Genomic DNA, 22,547 nt, shown 5'->3' on the forward strand with positions numbered 1-22,547 from the left:
ACAAGGCCTTCCATCATTACTACTTCTACTGAAGGGCCTTCCAAGCAGTCATATTCTAATGTTACTGCCAAAGCATTTTGTACTATCTCCTTCTTCTGTAGCTGAGGCTTTTGTGGAAAAGGTTGAATTAAATGTTACACTCACATTTTTTGTGATAGAACTGCTCATATTTTCTGCATCTCCACCCTTTTCACCTTTTCTTAGTGTGTGCTCTAATAAACTTTATGTGACCTCTATATTAAACTAACAGTTTGGAAAGCTGGAAGAGAAAGAAGTGTTGGGTGAGTTCCTTTAGCAGTAATTTGACCTAAATGTCTAGAGACTTCCACTCAAAGACATAACTGTAACAGCATAATAATGAAAAAAAATTGATATAGCTTCTTAGCATTAGCCAATGGAGTAGCTTGGTCCCATTGATCCCAGTAGTGCTGAAAATAGAATTTATCAGCTTTTCTATCTAAGATTCAATATTTGCCTTTATGAATTTATCCATAGGCAGATTAATATACTTACACTATACTCCTGACATTCAAAGTCAGTATCAGGAACTTGTTTTTGGGATGAAAAGGTTCAAGTTGAACACCCATGGAGTTAAAGCTTTTTGCTTAGGAAAAGATTTTTCTGTCTTTTCCAACATCAAAAAGCACTTAAAAACTCTGATGTAGCTTCACAGAAATTAATTACATATTAATATATAAAAATGTCTTAAAATATTATTGTATGTTTGTGTTCTGACCAAAATGAATACTATGCAAATAACATTTGAGACATTACTTTAGCTGTGACACAACAGTAAAATGAAACAGATGGCAAGGGCTAGATAAAATGAGTGGCAATAGAAATGGTATTTAGTAGTTTGCAAATGGCCAATAGTTTTATTAACATCAGCAGGAATTACAGAGATAATGGGAAGTCTACAGAGTTCTGAAATGGATTTTAGTGTTCCAGTCTGCAATAATCTGCTGTGGCAGAAACAGATCTCACACCATTTAGTCAGATCAGCTTTCTGCACTGACTTCAGCCAGTGTGCTTTCCTCTATGGTGAGCACAGGTCATCATGAAAAATACAACATGAAAATTCAAAGCTTATTAAAAATTAATTTTCACCATTTCTTTTTTATTGGTCATGAAAGGGATAGCTCATAATAATAGGCTAATATAGGAGACTTGTAGTTATTTAGCAACTGGTAAGTATCTTTGAAAAGAGATAAAAGGATTTTTTAGGCTATTGCAGAGAAAAGTAAAGTTTAAAAAGGGGATAATTTGGGGAAAATACACGGAACATATCAAAACATACAAATGGTGATGAAGTACATAATTTTATTTTATAAAAGGAGTTTTTCTTCATGTAACCTGACATTTTTTGATTAAAAGTATTCAAATTCAATTTCTAAAGGACCCTTTAAATTTCACATAAAGCAGGGTGACCTTCTTAGTAGTAAGGAACATATGGGCAGCATGACACAGTTCATCAGACAGATGTCAGAACAGGCTTTACTTACCGAGGTGAATCTCAGCTATGTCTGAGTATAAAGTTACATGTTAGGAACATATTGTAAAGGCAGATTTACAAATTCAGACATCAAAATGATGAACAAAATACTTGCAGTTAAAGTCAAAAGTGTGAAAAAAATTAATCCCTGCTGAATTAATTTTAAAAAGTAAAGAGTAGGATACAATGTTTGAGTTCTCAAGGTCAAAATATGAGCTTTAGATCTGAAATGTTGTGCCTTTCTCTTGTTTACCCCATAACAAAAGTGAACTATAACCTCTCCCTTTTATGATTTTTCCTCTTTGCCTTCACTCAAGGATGGTGGATATTACAACTCTAAAAAACTATATCAAGAAAATAACATAGAGTAAACTTTAGCCTTTAACTACAGCTGTTGAACCCATAAGTTCCACGAGACTACAGAGATCCTGCAGGACAAAGAATTTGTCTCAGGGGGTTCAATTGAAAGGTCTAAGAATATCTGATTTAGCTCTGAGAGAAATCAATGTAAACTTTTACAGTGTTTTTGGAGAAAAATTGATCAGATCCAACAGGAAGAGAATTCTGAGTTAAAGCTGAAATTTATCCTGTTTTGTCTTATGTCCTATTTAAGCTCCCTCTCTAGACAAAAACTGACAAAGTGAGAAATTGCATCACAATGACTGGCTCAATATTACTTGATCTGTTTTTTCCCACAGCTATTCCTGTATATCTTATTATTCAAAAATGAAAGACATAAATACATACAATTCACTGTACATAGTTGCTTCTTATAAGCTAATATAAACCTAATGGGAGCAGTACCAGTAAGGAGAAACACACTATATTTTAAAATTCTTATATTCTAATAATTTTATTGAAAATAATTATTAATTAGAAAGAAAAATTAATATGGCCTAAATTAATTTCCTTACTTTTAGTGATGTTGATTTTAATGGATCTAGTTGAAAACCTGTGGCTTCTGAAGACAAACATCTGACAGACCTATAGTTCCCTTTCATTTACCAAATTTCAGTTACTCTAAATGGAGAAAGCTGATGGTATACAAAAGCTATGCCAATAATCTTCACAAATATTAAGATTAATTCTATACAGTGGGTATACAATTCCTCCCCCTCAACCTTATACACATTTTTCTTCATGTTTTTTGTTCTAACTGTGCATAAAACCTGTCCTTCAAATATCGTTTAAAAGGAAATGTTAGTATTGGCAGACAGAGTGCTGTAGATGTACCTTGGCAGAAGAGAAGTATCTTGCTTTAGAGGTACCTGCCCTCTAGCATTTAACAAGAATGTCAAACCCTAAAGTAGGTCAGCCTTGTAATTCTTAGCAGACTTCTTGTGACAAGAGCAGTGTAAACACAGTTCTAAGTGCTTATGTGCGCTTTCCACCCTCATGTTTGTCGTATGTGTCTTGGCCTACTTTTCTAAATTCTTTGCTCCTATTGTTTGGTACCCAAAGTTTTTATTCATGGACCCTGAAAAGTGAGAATGAACTCAGAGCTAGCAGATGTGTGTCAGCTGTGGTCACAAGGGCTGCAGAAAGGCTGCTCTGAGTCATAGCCAGCACAGTTTATCCTCACCCAAGAAGGTGTAGCTCTCATTTCTAGAAGAACTTTACCCAGAAGTGAAATCCACTCAGGATTCCTCACAGGTATTCTGCCTTCAGCAAAAACGTCATTTACCTTAAAACAGCCCAGGGGAAGGTTGATTCTTTGAGAGGCTGAGTAGAGTCTCTGGTGGTAGAGGTGGCTGGTGGGTGATGGCAGTTGTGAGCCTTGTGAATAGCTGAGCCCAGAGCAGATACAAGATGAATGAGGACTAATAGATGTCATATTTCTTACCCTTTGCCTTCATGGAGTACTTCCATTCTAGGAAATATAAATGTCCATTTTCCTCAGACAAAGTCACTAAGGAATAATTATAAGTGTTCTAATTTTATCAGGATACATACAGTAATCTTTGCCAGGTGTTTAAACAGGACTCAGGTGTCCTGCTTAATGCAATGCTATTGCATTGCTGTGGCAGGGGCAAGCAACCTGGCTGAATGTAAATGAAAAGCAGCAAGGTCATAAACAAGGAAGAATGCTTCATTTTATGGAAGAGAGTAGGAAAACCGTACCTCTTAGAATAGCAAGTATTTTTCTTTCAAGTATATGTATCTCAAATAAACAGCTCAGTGTCATATGCCGCAATGTGTTATTTTAAATGGTTCTTATGATTTGCTGTACCACATTTCAACACATATTTGGGAATCTTAATTTATTTTTTTATGTGTACAACTGACATTTATTAAAAATAAATATTCATAAGGCAATTAGTGCTAAGTAGACCCCTGCAATATATTTAAGTATGTTTGTACTGAAAATAGTTTAGAGAGATAAAAATTGCTTGGAACACAGTTGATTACAACAAATGTCAACTGAATTAACTTAGGAAGATGATGTCTAGATATAACAAACCTTTTATTGGCCACTGGATTAAGGTGCTCTGTGATTCTGCTTTCTAGAATATATTTTCATTTACTATCAATAACTGATATTTTTTCTTTAAAAAAGGACACACCATCATAGCACACCTGTTAATGACATGGATGAAAAAAAAAGGCAAGAAGCTTGAGAATAAGTACAGTTATTATTTAATGAGCAATCTCCCATTGGTCCCATTGCTAAATTTCTTAGTACTTAGCTTAATTATGTCACTGGAATGCATGCTTAACATTACCCATAATGGTTAATGAGCTGATTCTTCCAGTCATCAGCTTCAATTAACCAGTAGTTAATCAGGCTGACCTCTACATTTCATGGACTGACCACTAAAGAAGGCAGCAGGTAGTTATGAACTCTGCAGCACTACTTTGACACTCATTAATATTTGACTTGTGAATTAGCAAACCACCTACCAGTACAAAGTTAATGTACATCAGGAATAAATCCATAATCAAATTTCTGTCAAAGTAACCGGAGTTCACAATATGGTGTTTTGTCACCCCTTGCTTTTGGCTGCACATTTATAAATAGTATTAAACAGGCATAAGCTCTGATAGAAAGAAATTAAGCTTTTGCTTTGTTTTTTTATGTAATTATTTTAAATCACACTTGAATCAGGCTATGAATTTTTTCTTGTTTAATTCTTAACCATGTGATTTTTCACCCCAAAGGCCACCAAAGTAACTTGCCCCAGGAGGTATGGGATTAAATAGGCTAGGTTTAGTTTGTAAGGACAGGGAAGGAACTGGAAGGGACATTTTGTGCCTCAGTGAGTTCATGCTGCTGCACATGTCAAAATGAGCAGACATCAGAATAATTCAAGTGGAAACCCAAGACCAGTGTAGTGAATTCTGCCCAGCAAGCCCAACCAATGTGTTTCTCTGACCTGTGGGTGATGACTAGGCAGGAGCTAAGCAGTCAGAGAGTGGGCTTATTATGTAGGATGTTTTCATTGCTGTGATAGTGAATTGCAGTGCATCAATTGCAAATTAAGGACTCCATCAGGAAACAGAACTGATGGTTGGGAATGGTCAGCCAAAGTATGGTGGGAGTAGCTAGCTGCCTTCCCATGTAATGACTTTTGACACAGGTATTCTTCCATCCAAAAAAATCAATTTGAATGGTCTCTTATTTCGATGGCAATTTGGCCATTTTATGGGTAGCCTGTGTGTATAATTTCCTACTCGGTTACTGCACAGTTTGGAAAGGTGGATATATTTAAATTTTGAAATGTAGCTTTCCATTTAAAAAACAGACAATGAGCGACCTCAAACCTGCAAGCTGTGCATTGCTACATTTTTTACTTGTCACTGGAATCAGAGGCAAAATTTACAAGACAAAATAAGCTGTCAAACCTGTTCTTATAAGCAGCAGTGTTTCCTCATTTTTGCTTTCTATGTGCAGATCCCTAGAAAGCTGGCTGCAATGAAAGTACAAGACATGCTTCAAACAACTTTCAGAAAGCTAACTTTTAAACAGCACTCAGAAAGATTTTTGTCAGCTATGGTACAGTACATTCTCTGTATACATATGTGGATATAATTCTACCACTTATGGCAGCACTTCATGAACCATAACTTTCTTCAAATTTGCTTTCTTTAAATTTCAGTTATGGAGAGAGAATTAACTTCTGTACCAACACAGCTAAGACTAATTCTGGATATAGTAATGACATGCCATAAAAAGTTATTAATAGTAAAATCATTACAAAATATTCATAATTAATGTCTATTCCCCAAAAAAGTGATCAAACTGAAAATAGGTTTTAGGCTCTATCTATCAGTGTTAGGCAAATAACCAATCTTTTCCTAAATGCATAATTAGTAAGAAAATGTAGGCTTGGAAGGCTATGCTTGTGCTGCTCTGGGAAAAATTCCACACCAATATGCTGCCTTTCCTATTAAATGGTTTGTTTGTTCCCAGAGTCCCTCCGCATTTGATTAACAAACTCTTCCCAAAATGGATTTAGTAGAGAAGCTGTTACTTCAGAGAAGGGTGGATTTCATTGCTTGATGCAGCTGGGAGTCAGACATCAGCCCTTCTTCTAAAGCACTGAAAGGTGGTTGCATTCCTAAGATCAGATATTAGCCCAGACAGATTCTTGTCTCAGCTTTTATTTAAAGCTTCATATTTTGGGATTCCAATTCCAGTACTTCAAAGTTCTCATATTTAATAATAAGTATTTAAAATAACTATCTAAACTATCCACTGGAAATATCCTTTATTTCTTCCTCAACCAGCACTTGGCAATATTGATGCCATCCATTCTATAAACAACCCTTTACATATATAAAAGTTCTCCTCACTCCATAGTTTTATTTCTAGGCTAAGTAAGTCTTATTTTCACAAGTCTTCACATTTTATGTTTTCATTAATTTTCTCTGAGTTCTTTTCCATTTATTCTTTTCAGACACTTTCAAAGTGTGGTAGATAAAAGCCATTGTGATTTTTAAGTGAATAGCAATAGCTTGGCCTCAGCAATGTCAAAAAGACTGCAGTAATTTTCCCTCAGATATAACACACAAGACTAATTAACTAAGAGCTAAAATTAGCTTTTGTTGTTGGTTTGTCTTGAAAAATCATAATAGTGCTGGCTCAAGTTCAGCTGAGGAACAAAAAGGATTAGTTTGATGCGTTTTGCTGTTGACATCCATAGTGCTTGCTGCTTAGCATTACCCTTTCCCCTGAGAGCTTGCAAGTGTACCATTTATAAATTTGTTGTAGATTCTTCCCTGGAAAGCTTTTTCTCATATTTTAAAAAATAATTGATATACTTGTCCTTCATGTACCCTGTGATATTAGCCTTCACTGCTAGTCATACAAGCACTGGGGTGGCTAGTTACTGAAGCATTTTGCATGAAGTTTGTTGGTTTCTATTGATTTGTGTATTATCTTGTGTCTTGATTTGAAAGACAAGTGTCTGCTAAGGAAGGCAGGAACCTTCCTTGGAATGGAAAATGTAAACCCCTCCCCTCTGAATTGTTATAATTTTGAAATTAAGGGCCTCTCAGGCAAAGATAGGAGAATAGGAATAACAGTACTTTACTAGTAGGTATGATAAAGCAAACAGCCAGCAACAACTACGGCATTAACCCCGAGCAGCACACAAACCCTCTAACAGCTCTCGCCCTCCCCCCGCGGCAGTTCCAGCCGCAGCCAGCAGGGGCGCTGCTGGCTCCCGGCAGGCAGGGCAGGTGCGGTGACTCCCCCGCGGCTGCAGGGGGCGCTGTGCCGCAGGCGCGGGGAGCGCGCGGCCATGGCGGCTTTTGTCCGAAGAGGGGAAGGGATGGGGAGAGGCTTCGCTTCACAAACCCCGGGGCAGCCGATCCCCGTGGCCCCACAGGACTCTTAGAAGCAGCAAGCTGGGATGGCAAGGTGGTTCGGCAGGCAGGGGGTGCGGGGCTGCGGTGCAGTGAAAACTCAGAGCGGTGCCAAAGAGACAGCAGGGGTGGGGCAGTGGCGAGCTCAGGATCCGAGCAGATGGGGAGAGGTCTCTCTTTTACTGAGGTCAGTGTTAATGAGGTCCCAGTTCAGTGGCTGCTCTCACGAGCAGAGGCTCACCTCACGGCAGAAGAAACAGCTCTGGGCTGGGCTCTGGCAGCAGCAGTGAATTCCCTTTCCCCAAGCAGCAGCTCTGACCATCCTCCTCTGAAGCCAAGAACAGAGAGAGAGCCTGCAGCAGTTCCAGCCTCGTCTTTTATCAGCCCAATTCCTGTTCTGTCTCTGCCCCTCGGAGAGAAACACCAAGATAAGAGAAGTTCAACCAGATGCCCTCCTCCCCTGAGTTTGGCCACTTCTTTTGTGTTTCTTAAGTGCCCAGTTAGTGTTTCCTTGCAACTCATGTGAAAAAATTCCCTAAGTAAAAAGAAACAAAAGGAAAAGAAACCTAATCCCCAACATCTTGTTATCAAACAAATGTTTTTTTAGTAAGTCATCTATGGGCAAAACCAAGGAAACATGGTAACTGTTATTGAAAACATACTTATTATAACCTCAAAGCAACAGAACCAGTTTTTGAACATTTTTGTTGTTTTATGAAGAACATTGGGTGGGCTGTATCTTTAATATTTTTGAAAGAATCTGGTGAATTTGAGGGCTCACTGCACAACAGTCAAGCCAGTTCCATCACAGGGAATTAAAACACCATATAAAGTAAGAGAGCGAGAGCACATACTATTTATAAAAATCACAAGTAGGGAATTAATAATTCAAAACTTTAATCATCTTATGTATAGCATGTAAAAGTAAAGTAAACACTGGGGACAACAATTCTGGGCACTTGATTTTGTATACTTATCTTGGTGCATTTTAGCCAGTCCAGTTTATAGTCTCCCAGAGTCTTTCTGGTGACAGTTCAGGAATTAGCATAGACCAAAAGCATTTTTAATTGGCTATTGACATGGAACTACACTACTTGTTGACTAGGGGTATGACGAAAGCTATTCTGTGCCAGCTCTAAAAACCAGTTAATTAATCCTTAGCTTGTTATAATCAATGTACCTAAACTAGCAAGAAGTGAAGACATGATTGAAACTTCTCCAAGGTTCTGTTCAGATTTGAGGAGTTTTGCTGCATTTTAGTGCAGGACTGGAATACACACTGTCCACCCAGCTAGCTAAACCCACAGCAAAGAACCACTGTGGCTCCAGAGTTTGTGTACTTATGGAAAGTTTACATACACACAGAGAGTCTAATATGTAGACGAAAGTACAAATAAAACTTGTTTAACACAAAACACTCAGGGTGTGTTTTTCTATGTGTGACAATATTTTTAACCAAGGATGACTTCTGTTCAAGGAAATTCCTTTAAACTTGGCAAGGAATGGAAACATAATGAAGCTTTAATGACACCTGGGCCAATATAGCAACAGAAAATCCCTCATGAATTTATGGCAGTAGGAGCGAACAAGGACGATGCAACTGAAAGTAAACTTGACAGATTTGTTTGCAATTGGTTTTGGTTTGGGGTTTTTGCACAAAAACATAGCAAATGTTTTTCTACAGAGGAAAAACTGTAGGTTTACATCTGAAGATTAAGCCCTTATCTTGAAAAAAAATTTTCTGTTCTTAGTGAGTTCTCCCTGAGGATGCATAAAGGAAATTCTGTTCCTGTGATCTCTTTATTATTATTAGAGAAGGTTATTATTTATCTGAGGAATTGCATATACACATAAACATACATAAAACACACATAAACACACAGAGTTTAAGTCTCCAGGACTCCTAAAATAGAAGTTTGAACTCCACTTAAATAAACTATAGAGCATCAAATACCCCTTTCCTCACATACCAAGGACCTGTCACAGGTCCTTCTGCAAGTGCTCAAGTAAAGAGAGGACTCTGATAGACTGATCTGAAGGGTCTGCACCTGATCTGGAAAAGAGGTAAAGCTTGTGTAAACTATGGAGTCCTTCCCTCTCTCCCTGACTTCTGTTGTGAGTTCCTCAAGGAGTGATATATATAGGACATTAAAGCAAGGCAGTCCTCTGAAGTAGTAAAATACCAAATATTTTAGAGCTTCTGCAAGCAAAACTCTTTGGATTCAATTGGAAAATCTCAGGTTCCCACACACCATGAAGGATTGTGAACAAGGAGAAGGTAAGGCAATGAATCTGTGATTACATTCCTTGTCTTAAGTTGCAAAAGCAAGATGTGGCCAGGAGTGTGTATTCTATTGCCATCTGTGGGCAGTTATCTTCTGTTAATTGGGTCACCTCTGAATATCAGGTGGGACAGTTTATCTCTTCCACAAACCAATTCACCCTCTGGGGAGATATCTTCTGTTAATGGGCTATTGAGTGTCACTGCATGACTGACAAAAATATATCAGCCTATTGTGAGATGCTTCGCCCAGAGGGAGGAGCCAAGCATTACTACCTGGATATAATCTGAGATCTGGAGCACCACAGTCAGCTTTTTCCCACTGGATTTCCAGAGGAAGACCAGGCCCATCTACACCACCACTGGACCTTCAGAGGAAAACTACACCCTTCTACAAGATCACTGCTTCAACAGAACCACACCTGTCACTGCAGGACGACTGCAGCCATTTAATCAGGCTGCTGCCAACACCCTGACCAACAGGGTGCCAGGTCATATTCTGACTCTGTCAGTGTTGTTTTGTATTACCACATTTTTATTTTTACTTTTATTTTTCCTAATGAAGAACTGTTATTCATACTCCCATATCTTTGCCTGAGAGCCTCTTAATTTCAAAATTAATTCAGAGAGAGGGGGTTTACATTTTCCATTTCAAGAGAGGCTTCTGCCTTCCTCAGTAGACACCTGTCTTTTAAAACCAAGACATTCCTAGAGAAGATAGATTTGATATCAGAGGCTCTTTAGTTTATGTATGAGTGCAAGGTCAAAATACTGGAAGCTGGTGCTGAGCTATAACTCAAACAGAAAACGCAAAATGATGGAATTAAATGGGAAAACAACAACACATATCAAGAATGTGGTTGGTTCTCCCTCTGTGCAATTTTAAAATCTAATTGAATAGATTTTAAAAGATATGCTCTGGATCAAACAGGAATAAGATAACCATCTAAAAAAAAAATCTAGTGCTCTCTGGGCATAGGGAATCCCTCTATAATCTCTGGAGAGAGACTGGAGTCCTTAGTGGGTAGTTTAGTCTGTCTTCCTCCATAGACCCTGTGAAGATGAAACCTGTATTTCATGCGGTATTATTTAAAATGAAGGTCAGGAAACAACTTTTTAATCCAGGAATTGAATACTTTTTCCATTTGAAAACCAAGAAACATTTTGATATAGAACGCATTTTGTAAGTAAACTCATATATTTGTAAACATTCTTCCAAAGCTCAGAATCTACATTCTTGCAGGTTTCACAGTCCTAAAACTTCAATTTTTTTCCAAGCAATTATTTCATATCATAGTAAAAAAAAAAAAAAAAGAAATACCAAAATTCAGAGATGACTACATTTGCAACACATTGTAATTCAGAATGACCCAGACCACCTTGCAACTTATCAAATTGTATTCCAATATATTTTTTGTTAAGCATCTGAGTGACTACACACTGTTTCTAACCATGGGAGTTCATGTTGTCTCCAGTGACAGCTCTTGTAGCCAGTATATTAATCTTAAAAAAAGCAAAAAAAATACTATAATCTTTTCTTAGAATGGTTAAAAGATGAATACTATTGCAATAATTTTTAAAATATTTTTTATTCTTCACTATTTTGCCATCACCATACAAATCAGAGGTATTTCTGAGCATCACTGGCACTCTAGGATTCTCTGCACTATGTATAAGCACAGTGAATTGTTCACTTTGAGAGCTGCAAACTATCCTTGGCTTGTAGGCAAGCAGGCATCAAATAGACCACAGAGCCAAGCACGGAGACAGCAGGGAGGCTTTGAGCACTTGATCTCAAACAAATAGAGGAAAGCAGTAGCTGAGAGCATAGAATTAGGCTCCTTAGATTAAAGGATAGCATTTCTAGTGAGAGATACAATTCCAGTTTTGAATTGTTTGGAGATTATTTGTGTATCAGAACAATCTTAATTAAAAGATATGGGGCTTCCCACGAGTTTAAGAGTCAAGACTTAATCTGATTGCAGGATCAATAGTATAGTTTGCATGAGTCTCTGGAATCCAAGCAAAATTGGCCATAAGTGTTTGAGTCAGAAAAGAGTCTATATCATATAAAAACTTCCACTGACTGGACAAACTAAGTTTTCAAAGTAGTTGGGTTATTTGAATAATTCTCTATTTGCTCATTCTATTTCACTATTGCCCTAATGTAATCTTGACATGGAACAGTACTAAAAGATCTGAACTTTAGAGTTTAGATTTAGATTTTACAGTCTAAGATTTTTTTTGTGCCTGTGGACACTTCAATTTTGAGAGGGGGTGTCCACAATTCTTGATTCTGAAGCACAAAGGGAAGTCAAGTCTGAAGGATTTTTGGAATACATTTACCACATAATCATTCAGAGATCTTTGGGAGAAATACAATTTCTATGAGATTCACATGATCAGTTCTCTATATCGCTGTAAAATATTACCATGATTGCAGGGAAATCTTCTTACAGTTGCACTTACAGGGAGAGACTGCAATGGAAACAGTTTTGTTCTTTCATTTTCTAATTTTTATCAACAGAACTAAAAGAAATACTTATATAAGAATGTGTAATATGCTGGTGATTGCTATTCAGAACAGAAAAATGCAGATAGTTCAACTGATGTTCATTGTGTTGCCAGGGAGAGAAGTTACTGAATTCTGCTAAAATGCCCTGAAAACTCATAGACTGGCTAAATCCTGAAAATTTCCAAAGGGAAGGTTTAAAAATAAAGCAATATAAAAGTCTGTCAAATTAGGTCTACTTTGACTATATAATAAATATTCTGAAAGCAGGCTGAAAATGTAAATGGATAATGTAGGCATCAAAAGGAGAAGAATGACCTACTAAACTGTAATAATACATGCACTGTTGTGTTGTTCTATCTAAAAATGTCCAGCAAATACAATAGCAGAACTAGCATCTTCTTTATGATTTGTATGGATTTTTGTTAATCCATAATACGTTGTTAAAAATTAAGACACAATGTAATTAATAACAGCAATAACAATAGTGATAAGTTGCAATGTAGCATTTTTTTTTTTACAAGACATTTCCTGGTATTTAATTAAAGTAACCACATAGTAAAGGGGCTCAGTAGAACTTATCTTACAGTAAGATTTTATTCTAATATAGATTACTGTCAAATTAAATCCTGACCATCAATCCTTAGGAAGCAGACAATAAATTGCATTGATTCTTTCAATCTAATTTTTATTTTTCAAATGCATGAAGCAAGTGGTACAGAAATAGCTTTGTTGATCAATAAGCTATGTATAAGGGGCAGTCCCAAATCCTAATAACTGATTGTCCCAAATTGTACTGCTATTCTTCCTCTGTAAGCAGTGTAACTGCTCTGGATCTACATCCCATGAGTGCACAAAAGGATTTGTCCTCCAGACTACAATATTAGTTTCATCACAACAAAGACTGAACACTATGAGTACCAGCCCCAAGTTATAGATTTACACCCAGATCACAGGATCAGGGAGTGATTTGGGTCAGGAGGGACCTTCAACATTCACTTGGTCCCTCCTCTGACATGCAGAGAGACAGATTGCTCAAAGCCCCATCCAACCTGACCTTGAACACTGCCTTGAACACAGTCTTTAAATCCAGGGTTTTTTTAGGGCTACATTTAATCTCTCCGTTAATGTGACAAAAAAAGCAGATTCTTTTCTCTTTCCTTGTTAGTTGACTAGCACAATCATAGATCTTTTCCCCATACATCACATTTTACTTTGACAGAAACACAGACAAGGAGCAAAGAATAGCACAAAAGGCTGGCAAATTGTTATGGCTGGGGTAGTTTATGCCAAAGAAGGATTTATTTACACCTTTGCCATTGTTCCTAATCTATTTTTAGGTCACATATTCCTTCAGAAAGAAATAGAGGGCAAAATTTAGCCATCTGGTCTTCCTTCAGATGCATTACTCAGCTTATCAACTAAACTGCTGGGCACAATAATTCCTGATGAGCAGAGCTGGCATCCAAACAAGCAATGTCTCAAAAAAGCACTTGAATCTGGAAACCTCAAGATAGCCTATAGTATTTCCATTTAGAAACATGTAAGTTTCTTGAATTCTACCATGTCTGAAATACCTCATTCTGATATATTAATGTTTTCAAAATATATTTCTTTGTGTCTTCATTTGTTATACACAAGATTAAAGAGATGAAACCACAGTAATCCAAAGACTAGCTAGAGAGACATTGCAATGTATGCAGAAGATCACCTAGTGCTCTGTCTACTAAGCTGGCACATTTTTTTACTGACCCTAGAAATTATGTTTAGTTCTTATTTGTGTAAAAAATCTGTATTCCTTTTCTGTAGATAAACAAAAAACAGCTGGAGAAAGAATGCTCTGGAGACCGCCTGTCCCAGATAGGACAGCAGCTGCCTGAACACTGTAATAGAGGATCAACACTCAAGTAAATGAGGATTAGATTGCCAAAGCATCTCCTGCTGATATTTTACTCACCCTTAATTGTTTCTAGAGACGATTTTGTCTCTTCCACCTGTGTTCAGTTAGATAACCTTTAATGTTAAATACACTGGTGAAGATGCATAGGAGTGAACGCTTTAGGACCACCTAGAAAAAGTCTTACAGATGTAATATATACAGCAGGACTGGCTGTTGTTACTGTCAGAGTACACAGTGGGTTTTTATTCTGGGATGTGCTCAATCAACAAGTGCTTCCCAATCCAGTCTTTGAACAAGTTATCCAGTAACTAAACCAGAATATGGACTTTCAGCAGTGTTTGCTCTTTGATATGAATGCTTTTACTACAGCTAAACCAATTCAGGTTACACAGCACCTGTTCTCCACATTACTCAGGGAGCAGCCTTGGAGACCTGCCATGCCAGTAAATGTCATCCTGGAAGGAGCAGCACTCCAGAGCCTGCACAGCAATTCACTTGCATCTACTTGAACTCAGTATTATGAAATATTAAAAAGCTGAGGGACATTGGGACTTACTATATCCAGAGAAGAACCCAACCAGAAACCACAGCATGTGCTGCATTGTAAATCTGGGATTTCCTCCTCTACTATAGGCAAATAAAATTCAGTTTTCTATTTGCAACATAGATTTTTAATCATTATCTTCAGATTTCAACCTCTTTTCAGAATCACCTAACAGATAAGAATTTTAATGTTGTGTCATCTTCTTTAAACTCATAAGAATGTCTTTGCAGATATAATACCTTCCTGCAGCAAAAATACACAATCCTGTTAATAATGATACCTCTGGGTACAATTAATTTGTCCAAAGATTGTCTTTTATCATTAAAGATCCCTAGGGTTTCTCACCTGGTCTTCAGCTGTTCTTCCAGAAGGGCATGAGTTTTCTGACAGACTTGCGGGGCACAGCTCATACTGTTCATGTCTCAAATGCCCTCAGGCATCTCAGCTGACACTGGAATAATAAGTGACACTGCATTTATTGCTACAAAATCCATTATTGAACATCTTTCAAAATATGAGACACCACAAATCCATCAGTAGGTAAACAGACTTTCATAAGTCATCTAAGGATAAAATATTTTATGAACAGCTGGTCGTTTTGTGAGGATTGTGCCAAGTCTTCCTTTGCAGTCTTAAGCTTGTGAGGCCTCTCCATTTTTCAGCATTCACCTAAAATAAACCTTGCCATCTACTGCTACTGCTGAAGACAGTTAAGTGAAGTGCAAAGATCTGCAAGTGGCATTTCAGTCCAAAACAAGTGACATATGCGGTGTGTGCCATGCCATGATTCAGAAATCGTGATTTAGCTTGACAAAGCTGGGATATTTGCCTGTGGAGAAAATTTTCCCCTTTATGGGGTGAAGGGGAAAGTACAATTTAAAGGCTTCTAGTAATCTATTGTTATTGACTGAAACTTTCCAGAAATAACAGAGAGGTAAGACAAAAAAAGTACTGGAATAAAAGTGCAGAGATGACAATGTAATTAAGAAATCAATGCCCCAAACCAAACAAAAACAAACCAAGCATTCAAAGTGGGTTTTAATTATGCCCCATATCCATTACCATGTTGAAATTACACATTTCTAATATTGATTCTTACCTTCCTGCTAAGCCCACAGATTGTTTTAACAGCATTTTTTGGCAGTGAAATAAAATCCTAAGTACTTCACTGCCTAAAGTAGGCATTAACCTATGTGTGCTGAACTCTAGGCTTTCATATCTTATACACTAGTTGGTAGTGCTTAACATTTTCAATTTAATTTAAAATGCTCACATATAAAAAGCTGGCCCTTAACTAAGAATGCGCGCTACACATGGTTTTGATGGGATGACAGAAAATCCAAGAAACAAAGAATTTTCCATCAACATCTAGAGCAGTGCCTTTGCAATGAAAACCTGTACTGTCCTACCATCCAGCCCAGCACTGATAACTGCTTCTACAGCAGCTTGCTCTGTCATTGAATGCCACAGAGTCCCCAGGGCCTTGAGAGGGTGCACTTGGTTATGGGACAGGCAGCCTCCTTCACACCCTGCCCAAAGGGTCAGCACTTGCTGGTTTTACACTAGCTCCTGCAATTCTCAGTCCAGGGCCTGTGGAAAACTCAGCACTCTGTTAATCCATTTTGGCCATTTGCAGTTCAAATCATTGATCCAACATTTCTCTCTGTGTTTCCCCATCCCACTTTGTGCACAGTCTGCTGTTCACTTCCTCCCCAGAAGTGGCTCTGGGGTTTTGCTCTCTGTTGTAAGTGACACACAGCTGACAGCAACACCTTCACTCAGCATTTCTTCCTTCACTCAGGTATTCCAGCTCCATAGGATATTTCTAATTCAGACTCTAATCTCTCAGGAGACATATTTGACCTCACTGTCTATCCTTGGCTTTTTTCAGCCATTTTTTCTATGTGTTCAAACACTTTTCTTGGAAAGTACTCATTTGTATCTACTAGCTCTATTTTTCTCATAACCTGTTCTTGTATGATAAGGCCATTCCAATAAGCTAAAATGGACATTATTTACTGTTGTCAGTAATGCAGCAGCTGCAGCATAGAACAGCTCCTCATGGGAATCACCAAGAATCTCCTAGCTAAACGTGACTACTCCCTTCCCTGCAGTCTACTTACTTGCTTGTAAAAAGTCTACAAAGGGGAACAAGGAAAGCTTTCAGATAAGAATCCACCTTAATCCTATGAGCAGCAAACCTACAGCCCTTTTATATGCCTGTTCTCCACAATTTGGCTCTTTGCCAGACAAATAATGTGTCACAAAGAAGGATTTCCTATATGACCTTGTAAGGAGTCACTCAGATCCACAATATTGTACAAAACAGAAGTGTTTTAATGATAAGGAAAACTGATTCAGGATGAAAATCATTGTTCTCCAGATTAGAAGGAGCTTGATTATAATTTTACCTTCCTGGCCATGTTGGTATTTAACCTGGCTAAGCAGGAGAAGAGGCTCCACATACAAAAGAGGCTGAGAACTTCTGTGCCAAACAAAACAACCACATTGCTGCTTCCCTCAGAGCAAGATGCAGGTCCAAAGAAAGATTTATAATCTCCTTTTTCATGATCTCTGCACTACTTTTTCTGCCTTTCACAGCTCTTTGAAGATCCTTGTTGGACTGAAAAATATGTAAAAGTGTAAAAGTCTTTTTTTTCCCCCACTGACCTAGATCTGTCCTTTCAAGCACAGCACTGGTGTGTTGGCTTTGTATTTGTGTCTTTGCTCTGGGAGGAATGGCCCAGTGGACAACTGGAAAAAGTAGAGTTGACTGTAGGAATCTCAAACCCATACAAAAGGGCTGTGTGTGAGAAAGGATCACAGGACTTACCTTCCTTTGCTTCTAGGACTTTGCTTTGATCTTTTTGAGATCACTGCCAATTGAAAGTTACATTTCAGGCTCTGTGGGTGCTTATGAAAGGGAATTTGGCCTGTTTATCCCGCTTGTCATAGGCTGATAAACATAATACAAAGCCATAATTAGCAGCAATGATTAAAATATCAGTAGCCATAGTAAAGGCTGAAATGACTAGTGACCGAACTCTCAGTACCTTGTCCTAATGTGACAAGGCTAGACCATGTTTTTGTCACTGTTCCATGGACAGAACTCACCAAGATTGTGAACCAACACATTTCCTAGGCCCTTTCTGCCTACGCATTTTCCCTTTAACCCCTCGTTCCAGGACTGACAGACTTAATAGGTGTTTTTAAAATTAGGGGACCATGAAGAAATACCTATTTTCTAGCATGCATTATATGTAAAAATATGAGTGTTAGCTGGCAGGCAATCTTTTTTTTTTTTCAAAAATACAGTTTTGCAAGCAACAACCCAGCTTGTATGAAAGGCAATTTTACCCAAAGGCAGTGCTGCTCTGAATGTCACTCTCTCCACTCAAAGTAGTTGAGGGCTGCTCACCACTTCATATCAATCTGTTAGAAAGGAAGGAAGGAAGAGAAAGAAAGAAAAAGAAATAGAAAGGGAAATAAAAAAGAGAGAATTTGCTCACAAGCATTAATTGATGCCAAAGAAATTTGATAAAGGTGTTCTTTGTTCCTTGAAGCATAAGAACAACAAATCCCTAAGAGTTGTTCTTTTTGTGGATTTACTGGGACATGCAGCCTTTTGAGGCCCCTGAAAGCACAGGCACTGCAGAGGTTATGTGCATGGCTGCTCAGGCTTCAACACGTGGGTAATCCTTATGCTCCATTTTCTAATGACTTTCAAAAGTGTTTTTGGGGTAAATCAGTTCTTTAGCTTTTTCATATGTTTGCAACATTCAGCTCCAATATGCCAGAGATACTCTACTTGCGAAATCTTTCTTTTCTTTCTTTCTTTTTATTTCTTTCTTTGTCTCTCTCTTTCTTTCTCTTCTGGACTTTTTAAATTTGATTATTATTTTATATGATGAGTTAAACAATTTAAGAAATTAATATAAGTTGTTATTAATAATTTCAATTTAAATAAAAAAAAAGTTAGTTTGGTCCATGAGGACTTTTATTCTATCTAGTCCTCCTGAAGTTATGTCTTCATTGCTTTCTCATTTGGAGTCAAGATTTTGAAGTATTTGATCTTTGTTGTTTTCAAGTAAAGGCTTGAATGTCCACCATGCTGAATTTGTCCCATCTGTTTTAACATTAGGAAATTTAACATGAAGACATCTATTATCAGAAACTGACAAATACAAAATGTAAATTTAGTTCAGAAACCAGGTTTAATTCAAGCTCCAGTCAGTAGGAGAACAATGTTCCATCAACAAATGTAGCACAAGGGTGTTTACTGTTCTCCATATTTTTCATAAACCTTGTAAAGAAAATCCTCCAAAGGATCTGAATTTCCATCCTGCTGGGCACAGAAAGTGCTGATGAGTCAGTGAAAAGCTTCTACAAACTTATATGAATGTGTCTGTTGTGGAATTTGAGTTGAGGATGCCTAGGCACAGGCACAATCAAAGCATATCCTGGAGTTTCTGCTTGCAGTCTAGTTGCAAGGATCTTAAAACAACTTTCATTGGGGTTGCCAAGGGTTCTATCAGGCAGAAACTTTTGCAATCATTAAAAAAAAGGAAAAACTCACTGAAAGCCATGCCACTTCAGGTGCTCAGTGTATTTAGGTTTGCCTCATTTTCATGTCTAGTGAAGAATCATAATAATACCAGTGCATACAGATTCCACCTCAACTGCAAAACTTGCCCATGACATAGTGGGAAAGAGGTTAGAAGCTTTTGGCCCCATTAGCACCTTCACAGCTCCCCACAGGAAAGTGATCCCCCAGTGCCACCTCGTGGCTTCCTCCTCCACACAGAGGAAGATTTGGTGCCATCCCAGCAAAATTTGGTGCCACTGCTACCTTATGTTTGATTTATGCATTGAACTATTCCTTTAATTTATAATTTTTTTTAATGTCATAAACACAGAGCTCTGGAAATGAGTTTGTGAACAGAGTTAGGGCTTAGATCTGATGAACAGCTCCTCACTGTGCTGCATCTGATGCTCTTGGATGGGATTGGGTGGCTTGCTTGGTGAGACCCACTTTGAGAGGGTCAGCAGGGTAAATGCAAACACACGTCCTCAGCCTTCCTTTCTCCTCCCTAGCCAGAGCACCTTCCCCAGAACAATCTCCTCCATTCGCTCCTGACTGATCCTTCTATTAGGAATAGGCATCTGCAAATGCCATAAGAGGAAGGAGAAGCAAACAGGACACCTCTTCCTCTTAAATGTAGGATCCACCTTGCACAGTTATGCTGAAGTGTCCCAACGAAGCCTCAGTGCTCATGAGTGGGGACAGGCAGCCACCCCTACTCTCTCCTTAGACATGGCCATATTATAGAACCATATTTTTTAGAGTCTCCTCACAAACCACATTATTTTCCATGTTTAGCTGAAACTGCAGCAGCACACACAGACTCACACAGACAAGGAAAGCTTGGGGTAGAGCAGCTCCACCATGGAGGATCTGCTCCACTGCTGGGAATGGGGAAAGGGACACACACGCTCCTTTGCTGAGCACTAACATGCTGAACTCAGGTCAAGGATCAGCTTCAATCCTCCAGAACTTTCCTTTCCTGAACTAGGACTAAATGAAGACTTTTGAGCATTTCAAGCTGTGTGAAGCTTTGTCCTACTTCACTTCTACTTTTCCAGGTACTTGGCAGAGCAACTCAAAGTATCCAGACTCCCAGTACAAATCCAGGAAATATCAAACATTTCAAAAGAAAAAGACATAAGGCCAGATTTGATATTCAGACAAAGGGAACTTACTAAAGAGGAACCAGAGAGGTGGTAAGTACCTTATACCTGGAAACAAACATTCTAAATTTTGAATTGTGTGTGTTGTGTTATTATGTGTGTTATAACCACCCTTTTTTAAAATGACCTTGTAAAAACCATCTCTCTTTGGTAATGTCTACTGGGAAGATGAGTTTGAAAAGAATTGCTGCCATAAGCGTTTTCAGGTATTTAATAGCCTGCTCTGGCAGTCAATCTAAAGTCTTGATTTAATTTCTTGCATTTTGACAAGGTTATAATTGGCTTTAAACTTGTGAAGATCTGCAAAGCTGAGGTAAGCAAATTGTGTGTAGCTGGGACCAGAGTTTCCCTGTGTATCTCATCCCAAATCCTCCCAAGCACCTTTCTATTCAGTGTCTTATGGTAATTTTGCCTGTGGTAAAAATAAATTACAAAGGCCCAGCATCAACTAGTCACTGAAACATTTAGGTTTTCCTTTCCGTTTTTAACTTTGAAAAGTGTCCCTCTAACTTCCAATGAACATATAGCTTGATTTTAGATCCCAAAGTGATAAAAACTGTCCTTCTCCTTTACTATTCACTAGCATTCATAACCTGCTTATATAGCCCTAAAATCTGCTAAATGTACTGTATTTAGGAGTTGTGAATTTCTGTACAACTCATTTCCTGCAGTCTTAGACAGACTCTAGGACATGGAATTTGCTTAAAACTGAAGTGGATGTGTTTTATGTCAATATGTTTACACATCAAACAAAACTGAAATGCTACCTTACCTTGGAAATATATTCCAACTCAATTTACCAGGGAAATGTCATGGGTAAATATCACAGCCCAGCCTCTAGACAAATGTACTTTATTCCTTCCATGAAGTGTTTGAGATTGAGCATTCTTTTGGGAAATAGTATTTCTGGATACATTCAGGCTCTGGAAATTATCCTTCTTGTTAAGTAGTAATTTATTTCTGCTATTCATCTCTGCATTTCCCTGACAGTAGGATGCACAATAGAATGGTCTTCTCTGTGGTAATGCTAGAGAAAATTTAAAGGTACATTTTAAGTATAACAAAAATTATCCATGTCATGATATTAACAACACAAAATGTAATTGAAGAGATTCAAAAGGCATAAATTTCTTCTGCTCTCTTTCTGGTTTTGGTGTATTTTTAGTGTTTGGTTATTTTGCCACCATTTTAAAATGACACATCTGTCAGAGATCTTTCTCCAAGCAACACTTATGAACCCACTCTGTCATCTTAATCACAATAATTTCTGTCCCTCTAAGTATCCTGAAACAGTGTGCTAGAATTTTTCATGAAGTTCCAGGGTAAAAAATAGGAATTAAAGTATCAAAACTGTTTTGACTTCTCTTTATGTCAGCCTTTAATGCTTCCAAATACTGTGAGTAAGGAGTCTTCTTTTATTTCATATCGTGGCAACATGAAAGAAGAGGCTGAGAACGCTACCTTGGGACTTACATACTTCTGCCACGTTATGTCACAACACTAAATTTACTTGAATGAGGGTTGTTATGTGTTCATATCTGCCTAAAAAAAATGGGAGAAGACATAGAAGGCAGCAGATTCTAAAGCATTAGACATTTTTATAGCTAATGAGTTCAGTCTATTGATCTAGGAAATATAATCTATTACATTAGAAAAGATAAACACAGCTGCTTTATTTAAAAAAACCCCAATTATTTTAGTCCATATTAATCAGTTGTAAAACTGAACCATGTTGGTTAAACATAAATAGAAATGTTTATTCCCTCTCAGAGTTTCACTGAAGAACTTCCTCCAAAGTCTTTGGCAGAGAAGACACAAACTCACACAGGCACATAATATGCTCTAGCAGAGTAGATTCCATGCTATTGCTATTCTTTGTGAATGGCATGAGGAAATCTCAATACAATGGCCATATTGTTAAGGCAGGAGATACCTTTAGTTGCTGAAAACCCAGTCCCGCAGTTTTACCCTCTCATTGAAGCAGGGTGTACAGCTGTTTTTCGAGCAGATCTGTTAAAGACCTAGTGTCAGCAATTCTTGACTTACAATGTCTCCTTCTATCCTTCTATAGCAGGGAGCAAAGGGAAACACAGAAAGACAGCTCCCCTCTCCTGGCTTTTAACTCAAACAAACTGAAAGGGGTTACATAATCTTATAATCACCTTTACTTCCATCTCACAGAAGGGAGAGACATCTGTTTCCTAGGGATTGTCTTTATCACCAGATAAAAAACTTTAAAAATCCCAACAAACAAAACCCCTA

The 22,547-nt window shown here is 37.9% G+C and overlaps 1 long non-coding RNA gene across 1 annotated transcript in view; it reads left to right on the forward strand.

The window, feature by feature from the left end:
- The window catches only part of LOC146768421 (uncharacterized), a 70,241-nt gene that overhangs the window by 35,789 nt on the left and 11,905 nt on the right, over positions 1 to 22,547 (forward strand). Inside the window, exon 2 of the long non-coding RNA XR_014952968.1 lies at positions 1 to 22,547. This exon is cut by the window's left edge and continues 19,324 nt beyond it; it is cut by the window's right edge and continues 11,905 nt beyond it. This is a non-coding gene — a long non-coding RNA (uncharacterized LOC146768421).

This window comes from Lonchura striata, chromosome 2, assembly GCF_050655825.1.
Source record: "Lonchura striata isolate lonStrDom1 chromosome 2, ASM5065582v1, whole genome shotgun sequence".
NCBI classification, from domain to species: domain Eukaryota; kingdom Metazoa; phylum Chordata; class Aves; order Passeriformes; family Estrildidae; genus Lonchura; species Lonchura striata.